The 7,980-nt window shown below is 37.2% G+C and overlaps 1 long non-coding RNA gene and 1 pseudogene across 1 annotated transcript; one reads left to right on the top strand and one right to left on the bottom strand.

Moving 5' to 3' along the window:
• Window positions 1–288: 288 nt before the first annotated feature.
• LOC104245490 (scopoletin glucosyltransferase-like) lies at window positions 289–1,421 on the bottom strand (annotated as a pseudogene).
• Window positions 1,422–6,785: 5,364 nt separating this feature from the next.
• LOC104245489 (uncharacterized) lies at window positions 6,786–7,592 on the top strand. Its single transcript, XR_715746.2, has 3 exons — window positions 6,786–6,896; window positions 7,181–7,238; window positions 7,327–7,592. It is a non-coding gene; the product is annotated as an uncharacterized lncRNA (long non-coding RNA).
• Window positions 7,593–7,980: the final 388 nt, after the last annotated feature.

The raw sequence follows: 7,980 nt of genomic DNA, 5'->3' as shown, positions 1-7,980 counted from the left end.
ACATATAGCGCATGCAACCCATGCGCTATACCTTAACGGACAAAGCAACACTTTGGTTCTGGACTCCTTTGCTTGCACACATATTTTCCTTCTTTTTAGACAAAGATTATTTTTCACAAATTAGGGACATGAAGGAACTAGTATTAACTTTAACCTCGAACTCTATTTGCTTAAGTTCTGGACTTTGGGGATAAATAATATTATTAACACTCATAAAAATCAGATTATGTGTGTAAGCAAATAAGTAACCACTAACCAACAACATCTTTATTCTAGTAGGGATAATCGTTAATCACTTATGGAACTAAATGTACTTATATCTTCCAGCAAAGTAGTCAAATTAGAGTAAGATGATCCTCCTATTTCAACAGCTTTCCTTGCCATTTCCTTGTACGCTTTAGCTCTGCTTCTGAATCCTTCTGCTTCTCCACACACCATTACCCTCCTTATTGCCTTTGCTATTGCTTCTTTTTTCACTCCCTCGCTAAATGTTTTTTGCCATTTCATAGAAACAACGCCAACCCCACTCTCAAGACTTCAGTTACCAACTTTTCATTAAAGAATTGTTCCGTAAATACAGACCATGTCACCATGGGTACTCCTGCTGATATTCCTTCCAACGTCGAATTCCATCCATAATGGGTAACAAAAGCTTCTATAGCTTCGTGATCAAGAATTAACAATTGGGGTGCCCATCCTCTTATTATTAATCCTTTTCCTTTTGATCTTTTCTCGAATCCTTCAGGCAGCCATTATTCGTTATCTAGTTCTATTCTAACAACCCAAATGAATTTTTGTCCTGAAGCTTCAATTCCCATAGCTAGTTCACGCATTTGTAAAGTGGTGAAATTTGCTATGCTCCCAAATGTAAACGACGGAACTTGATTTTTTTGAATCAAGCCATTTCATGCACTCGTGTTTATCGAAAGAGGATTTCTTCCCTCTTTCAGCTTTATCTTCAATGTCCCTGTTACACAACGAAAGCGGGCCAATAGCCCAAGCTTTTCTACCTAGAACCTTAGTATAAAGTTCAACATAATCCGGTTCAAGCTCATAGAAGCTGTTGAAGATAACTCCATTGCCCTTCAAGCCCGAGTCTCTAACCGCTTTTACCATCAGGGGAATATTAATATCTTATTCAATTCGATCAAACAGTGATAACTGTGATCTAGTCAGCTTGATCTAGTAAGCTAAATTTGGTACAACAAAAGATTCAGAATCAGAGGAGACATTCTTAAAAGGCTTATGAAGCCTGATTCTCTCCCCAACACAAAGGGCAAAAAGCTTGTGCCATGAATAGCCAATCTTGGAATGTTAAATTTGGCTGCAGTATCAATTGTCCAAGAAAAGAATATATCAGAAACAAAACAATTGGGATGATGTGTAATAATCTTTTTCTTATAGTAGATAACAATTTTCATTACTTAATTTTACTTGTTGTGGTTTGTAATATGGTTTTATGCTTGCACTTCTATTTTATATTGCTGTTTTAGCTGTGAGCTGAGATAATAGTTTAGGACACAATTTTGATGTGAAGAATGCTCTACGATCATATTTAGTGATTCCTTTTTTTTTCTTTGAATAAGTTAGCTGAAACATCAGTGAATCATTTTCTAAGCTAAGCACATTCCTAGTTGAATCTGACTCTGCATGCCTGATTCACGGATTGTTAGTAGGACCTGAAGAATTAAGTCATCATGCTAAGAAATAGTTTTTGGTGAGTGCAAGGTGTTACAAGTATTCAGGCCAGAGTTTATGTGTGAGTTTGGCTCTCATTTTGGTTAGTACTCTCTCTCACAGGGAAAAAAAGGTTTTCTAGAGATTACCATAAATAGGTGTCAATATGTAGTGTAAAATATTCTAGAGATTATGTTTAATCTCCCTCTGTTGATTGTCAAAAGTCCCATATCGGTGGGTGACAATTTGGGTTTGGGAATTTTTCCCTATAAAATGAGGCCTAATGTTTAGGATTTATACACACCTCTCATTTGCCTCTTATCTTCTTAAGGCATTTGTATCTTCTCTCTTTAGTATTATTTCACTTGTATTTTTGGAGTGGAATAAAATATTGGTTGTGTCCGAGGAAGTAGGTACAATTGGCCGAACCTCGTAAATTCTGGTGTTCCTTTTATTGTTGCTTTATTATCTTATTTATTATTTGGTGGCTGCCATAATTTTTTGTATAATAGTTGTGACTCATTCACACTATATACATTTGGCTTCCACAACAATTGGTATCAGAGCCAAGGTATTGTTTAAGTATGCTCTGTGGTTGCAGCATAGTCTAATCTTCCACATCAGAAAAGATTTATCTTGGTAACTGAGTCAAGGTTCTGTCTGAGTATGCTCTGTGGTTGCAGCTTAATCTGATCTTCTATACCAAAAAGGAAATAATCTTGATTTTTGTCGTCAGCTATTAAATAATATTTATGTCAAAGATGGGAGACAATAAACAAGAAGAATCTAAATCAAGTGTCAACAATACATCATCATTGGCATCTTCGCTTATGACAAGAATTGTGTCAAATGCGAAATTTGCGGTAGAAATTTTTGACGGATCAGGACATTTTGGGATGTGGCAAGACGAGGTTCTAGATATCCTTTTTCAACAAGGTCTAGATCTTTCCATTGAAGAAAAAAGACCAGATATTATTGGAGAAGAAGATTGGAGAGTTATCAACCGTGTTGTTTGCTGTACCATTCGATTTTACCTTGCTAGAGAGCAAAATATCCATACACAAAGGAAACTTCTGCAAGAAATTATGGAAAGCACTGGAGGATAAATATTTGAAGAAAAATAGTCAAAATAAATTGTACATGAAGAAGAAACTGTTTCGCTTCACCTATGTTCCTGGTACCACAATGAACGAACATATCACCAGTTTCAATAAGTTGGTCACAGATTTACAAAATATGGATGCAACTTTTGATGATGGTAACTTGGCCTTGATATTATTGGGGTCACTTCCTGATGAGTACAAGCACCTTGAAACTACTCTACTCCATGGGAATGACGAAATTTTTCTCAGAGAAGTTTGTTCGGCTTTGTACAGCTATGAACAAAGAAAGGGAGAAAAACAAAAGGGCGGAGAAGGAGGAGCACTGGTTGTGAGGGGTCGTCCTCAAAATCAAATGAGGACAAAGAAGGGAAGATCTAAGTCAAGATCTAGACCCAGCAAAGATGAATGTGCCTTTTGTCGAGAAAAGGGACACTAGAAGAAAAACTGTCCGAAGTTGAAGAATAAGGCCAAACATAACAATGGAAAAGACATTATGGATTCAAATATAGCTGATTGTGATGATTCAGACTTCTCATTAGTTACAACAGGGCCATCAACATCATCAGACATATGGTTGATGGACTCAACTTGTAGCTATCATATGTGTCCCACAGCAGATAATAGCCCTCTTACCTCATATGACATTGGTTCGATACGATTAAGGAACCATGATGGAATGATCAGTACATTAACAGATGTTCGATATGTACCGGATTTGAAGAAGAATCACATCTCTGTGGGAGCCCTAGAATCAAAAGGGTTTAAAATCATTGCAGAAAATAGAGTGATGAGAGTATGCTCCGGTGCACTAGTGGTAATGAAGGCCAATCGGAAGAACAATAACATGTACCGTTATCGCAGTAGTACAGTTGTTGGGACAGCGATAGTAACATCTAGTGACGAAAAAGAGGAAGAAGCAGCCAGGCTATGACACATGCGATTGGGACATGCTGGAGGTAAATCCTTGAAAACTTTATCAGATCAAGAATTGTTAAAAGGAGTAAAGGCTTGCAACTTGGAGTTTTGCGAGCATTGTGTCAAAGGGAAACAGACAAGGACAACGATCCATAATACTAAAGGTATTTTGGATTATGTACACTCTGATGTTTGGGGTCCTTCCAAAACACCTTCATTAGGTGGGAAGCACTATTTTGTAACCTTTGTTGATGATTTTTCCCGAAGAGTATGGGTGTATACAATGAAGAGCAAAGATGAAGTGTTGGGAATTTTTCTCAAATGGAAAATGATGGTGGAGAATCAAACAGGCAGGAGGATCAAGTGTATTCGCACAGACAATAGAGGTGAATACAAAAATGATCATTTTAATAAGGTCTATGAAAATAATGGCATCGTCTGACACTTCACTGTCAGACATACACCACAATAGAATGGAGTGGTAGAACGTATGAACTGGACCTTGCTGGAGAAGGTACAATGTATGTTGTCCAATGCTGGCTTGGGAAAAGAATTTTGGGCTGAGGCAGTTACATATGCATGCCACCTCATTAATCGCTTACCATCTGCTGCTATTGATGGCAAGACACCATTTGAAAAATGGTATGGAAAATCTGCTGTATATTATGACTATTTGCACGTGTTTGACTCAACTGCATATTATCATATGACAGAGTCAAAATTGGATCCAAGGGCAAAGAAGACTATTTTCATAGGGATTACTTCTGGAGTCAAAGGATATCGCTTATAGTGTCCTATGACAAAGAAAGTAATATTCAGTAGGGATGTTACTTTTGATGAATCTGCTAAGTAAATAAGGTAACAGAAGATACCAAACAAAATGAGGGTGTTTCTAAGCAAGTGGAGTTTGAGGAAAAATTTATTTTTCCTACACAAGAAGCAGAGGAGGAAACAAATGAAGATTATCCTCAGGAAGAAGAGCTAGTAGAGAGGGAGATTCCAACTAAGGAACCTCAACAACAACTTGAATCAATTGCAACTAGCAGACCAAAAAAGACAATAACAAAACCTGTTCGTCTTATAAGACGGTTGCTTGTGCCGCCTCAATTGTAGCTGATGATGTTCCTACCATTTATAAAGACGCAGTCCAAAGTTCAGAAGAAGATAAGTGAAGGATTGCCATAAATGATGAAATACAGTCCCTTCATCAGAATCATACATGAAGATTGGTCAATCTCCCGAAGGGAAAGAAAGCAATTGGGTGCAAATGGGTATTTGCAAAGAAAGAAAGATTTCCTAACCAAGAAGATGTTCGCTACAAAGCAAGATTGGTGGCCAAAGGATATGCTCAAAAGGAGGGAAGTGATTACAATGAAATGTTTTCTCCAGTTGTAAAACATTCCTCCATTAGAATTATGTTGGCTTTGGTAGTTTTTACATGGAAACTTGGAAGAAGAAATCTACATGACTCAGCCAGAAGGATTCAAAGTTGCTGGAAAAGAAAATATGGTATGCAAACTTGAAAAATTATTGTACGGATTGAAATAATCTTCTAGACAATGGTACAAGAGATTTGACAAGTTTATGTTGTGGCAAGGTACAAGAGAAGCAAATACGATCATTGTGTGTATTTGCGCAAGCTTGAAGATGGTTCCTTTGTATATCTTCTCATATATGTTGATAGCTTCCAAGAATTCGGAAGAAATTGATAAGTTGAAGATTCAACTGAAGAAGGAGTTCGAGATGAAGGATTTGGGTAAGGCAAAGAAATTTTTTGGCATTGAGATAATAAGAGATAGACGTTCAAAGAAACTCTGTTTATCTCAGAAAGAATATTTGAAGAGAGTACTACAACGCTTTGACATAGATGAGAAGACTAAGCCAGTTGGTACTCCACTTGCTCCCTATTTTAAGCTAAGTACTACTATTCACCAAAAGATGAAGCTAAACGAGAGTATATGTCAAAAGTACCATACGCAAATGTTGTTGATAACTTGATGTATGCAATGGTCTGTACGAGACCTGACATTTCAGAAGTTGTTGGAGTTATTAGCAGATATATGCATAATCCAAGAAAGGAGCATTGACAAGTTGTGAAGTGGATTCTATGGTATATTCATAATACTGTAGATGTTGGGTTAGTTTTTGAGCAGGAAGACAATCAGTTCGTATTTGGATATTGTGACTCAGATTTTGCGGGTGATCTAAACAAACGAAGATGAACTACTGGTTCTGTGTTTACTTTTGCAAAGACACGAGTTAGTTGTAAGTCTACTTTGCAGTCAACAGTTACTTTGTCTACAACAGAGGCAGAGTACATGGCTATTACAAAGGTTGTGAAGAAGACAATTTGACTTCAGGGGTTGCTAAAAGAGCTTGACATTGGGCAAAAAAGTATCACAATTTTTTGTGATAGTCAAAGTGCTATTCAATTAGTTAAGAACCAAGTTTATCATGCAAGGACGAAACACATTGATGTTCGGTATCATTTCGTACGAGAAATCATAGAAGAAGGTGGAGTCACGGTGAAGAAAATTCATACTACGGAGAATCCTGCTGATATGCTGACAAAGGTGGTGACTGCGGTCAAGTTTCAACATTGTTTGGATTTGATCAACATTGTTGAACACTGAAGATTGAAGATGAAGACACAACCAAAATTTGTTATTGAGAGAAAGTTGAAGATGTGGAATTTTGCCAAGGTGGAGATTTGTTGATTGTCAAAAGTCCCACATCGGTGGGTGACAATTTGGGTTTGGGAATTTTTCCCTATAAAAGGAGGCCTAATGTTTAGGATTTATACACACCTCATTTGCCTTCTTATCTTCCTAAGGCATTTGTATCTTCTCTCTTTAGTATTATTTCACTTGTATTTTTGGAGTGAAATAAAATATTGGTTGTGTCCGAGAAAGTAGACAAAATTAGCTGAACCTCATAAATTCTGGTGTTCCTTTTATTGTTGTTTTATTGTCTTATTTATTATTTGGTGACTGTCGTATAGTAGTTGTGACTCATTCACACTATGTACATTTGGCTTCCGCAACACCCTCTGTATCTTGTTACGTTTCTTGATTTGATTCTGTAGACGTTTAATGAGGTTCAGAAGCTACTGAGCAAAACTAATGAAAAAGTTGTTGGTGATGTCATGACACCAACTCCATTATCTGTCCGTGAAAACACCAACCTTGAAGATGCTGCAAGGTAATTGAACAAGCTTTTGTATTTTCATTAAGCTGTAATAAGGTTCCAATTAGCTAGTGCAATTGGTTATTAAAATTCCTTTTAATGCCTTTTCTTTTTTATACCTATTCCATTTGGGAAGGCGGCAAGAGACATGTTATTTAAGGCAGATGATTCTTGCTAATCTTCTCTCCTTCCGCTGGACTATTGCATTCTTGCTAATCACTTAATGAGAATCTGGATTATTCATTTAGCAGATTTTACTATAAAGTTGACATCATGAGATAAATTCCTGCTGATTTTAGGTTGTTGCTCCAAACGAAGTACCGTCGGCTGCCTGTTGTTGATGTTGATGGCAAACTGGTAATTTGCCTTCTTCTTCTCTTTATTTGGATTTTTAGTGCCAGCAGCATTTAATTTCTGATGAATCCCTGTTTACTGAAATGTGAAGGTTGGGATTATCACAAGGGGCAATGTTGTTAGAGCTGCTCTACAAATAAAACGTACTATTGATACACAATGACACCTGGGTTCCAGCGCGAAAGTTGTTTGTTCATGTCAAGTCTTGACGCTACGGTAATATATGTTCTCTTCCATTTTGTCGTCCTTGCCTTCCTACTGTGCCAAGTGTGGCATCATTGGGAGAAGGGGGAAGCAGGGGATGACTTTGCCCGAGTACTTGCTGGTAAGCAAGAACATGATCCTCGTGAGCTCGAAATCCAAGTAAGACATCTGTATGGAATCCTTGTTCATATCTGGTTATTTCTGTTGCTTTCACCAAATCGAGCTTCCTTTACAGAGTCTGAACTGTTGTTCCTCTGTACTTGTAAATAATGATTCTGAAAATTAGAACGTTAGCTTATAAACGTAAATATAAATAAAAAAAAACAGAAATTAATTCGAGCCCACTGAATTCACAGTGTTTCCTTAAGGAATTTAATCCCCTCCTAGTACCCAAGGTTATAGATTATTTCCTCCCAGGATAGAACGAATTACACACTGGTGTAGCGGTACTTCAAACCCCAGTGTTTCAGCGAACACAAAGTTCGGCAACAAATCACACTTATGGATGCTTTGTTTGTAGTTAAAAACAATGCAGAATAAG

This window comes from Nicotiana sylvestris, chromosome 1 (assembly GCF_000393655.2).
Source record: "Nicotiana sylvestris chromosome 1, ASM39365v2, whole genome shotgun sequence".
Classification (NCBI taxonomy): Eukaryota; Viridiplantae; Streptophyta; class Magnoliopsida; order Solanales; family Solanaceae; genus Nicotiana; species Nicotiana sylvestris.
This window is presented reverse-complemented; position numbering and strand designations above follow the sequence as displayed.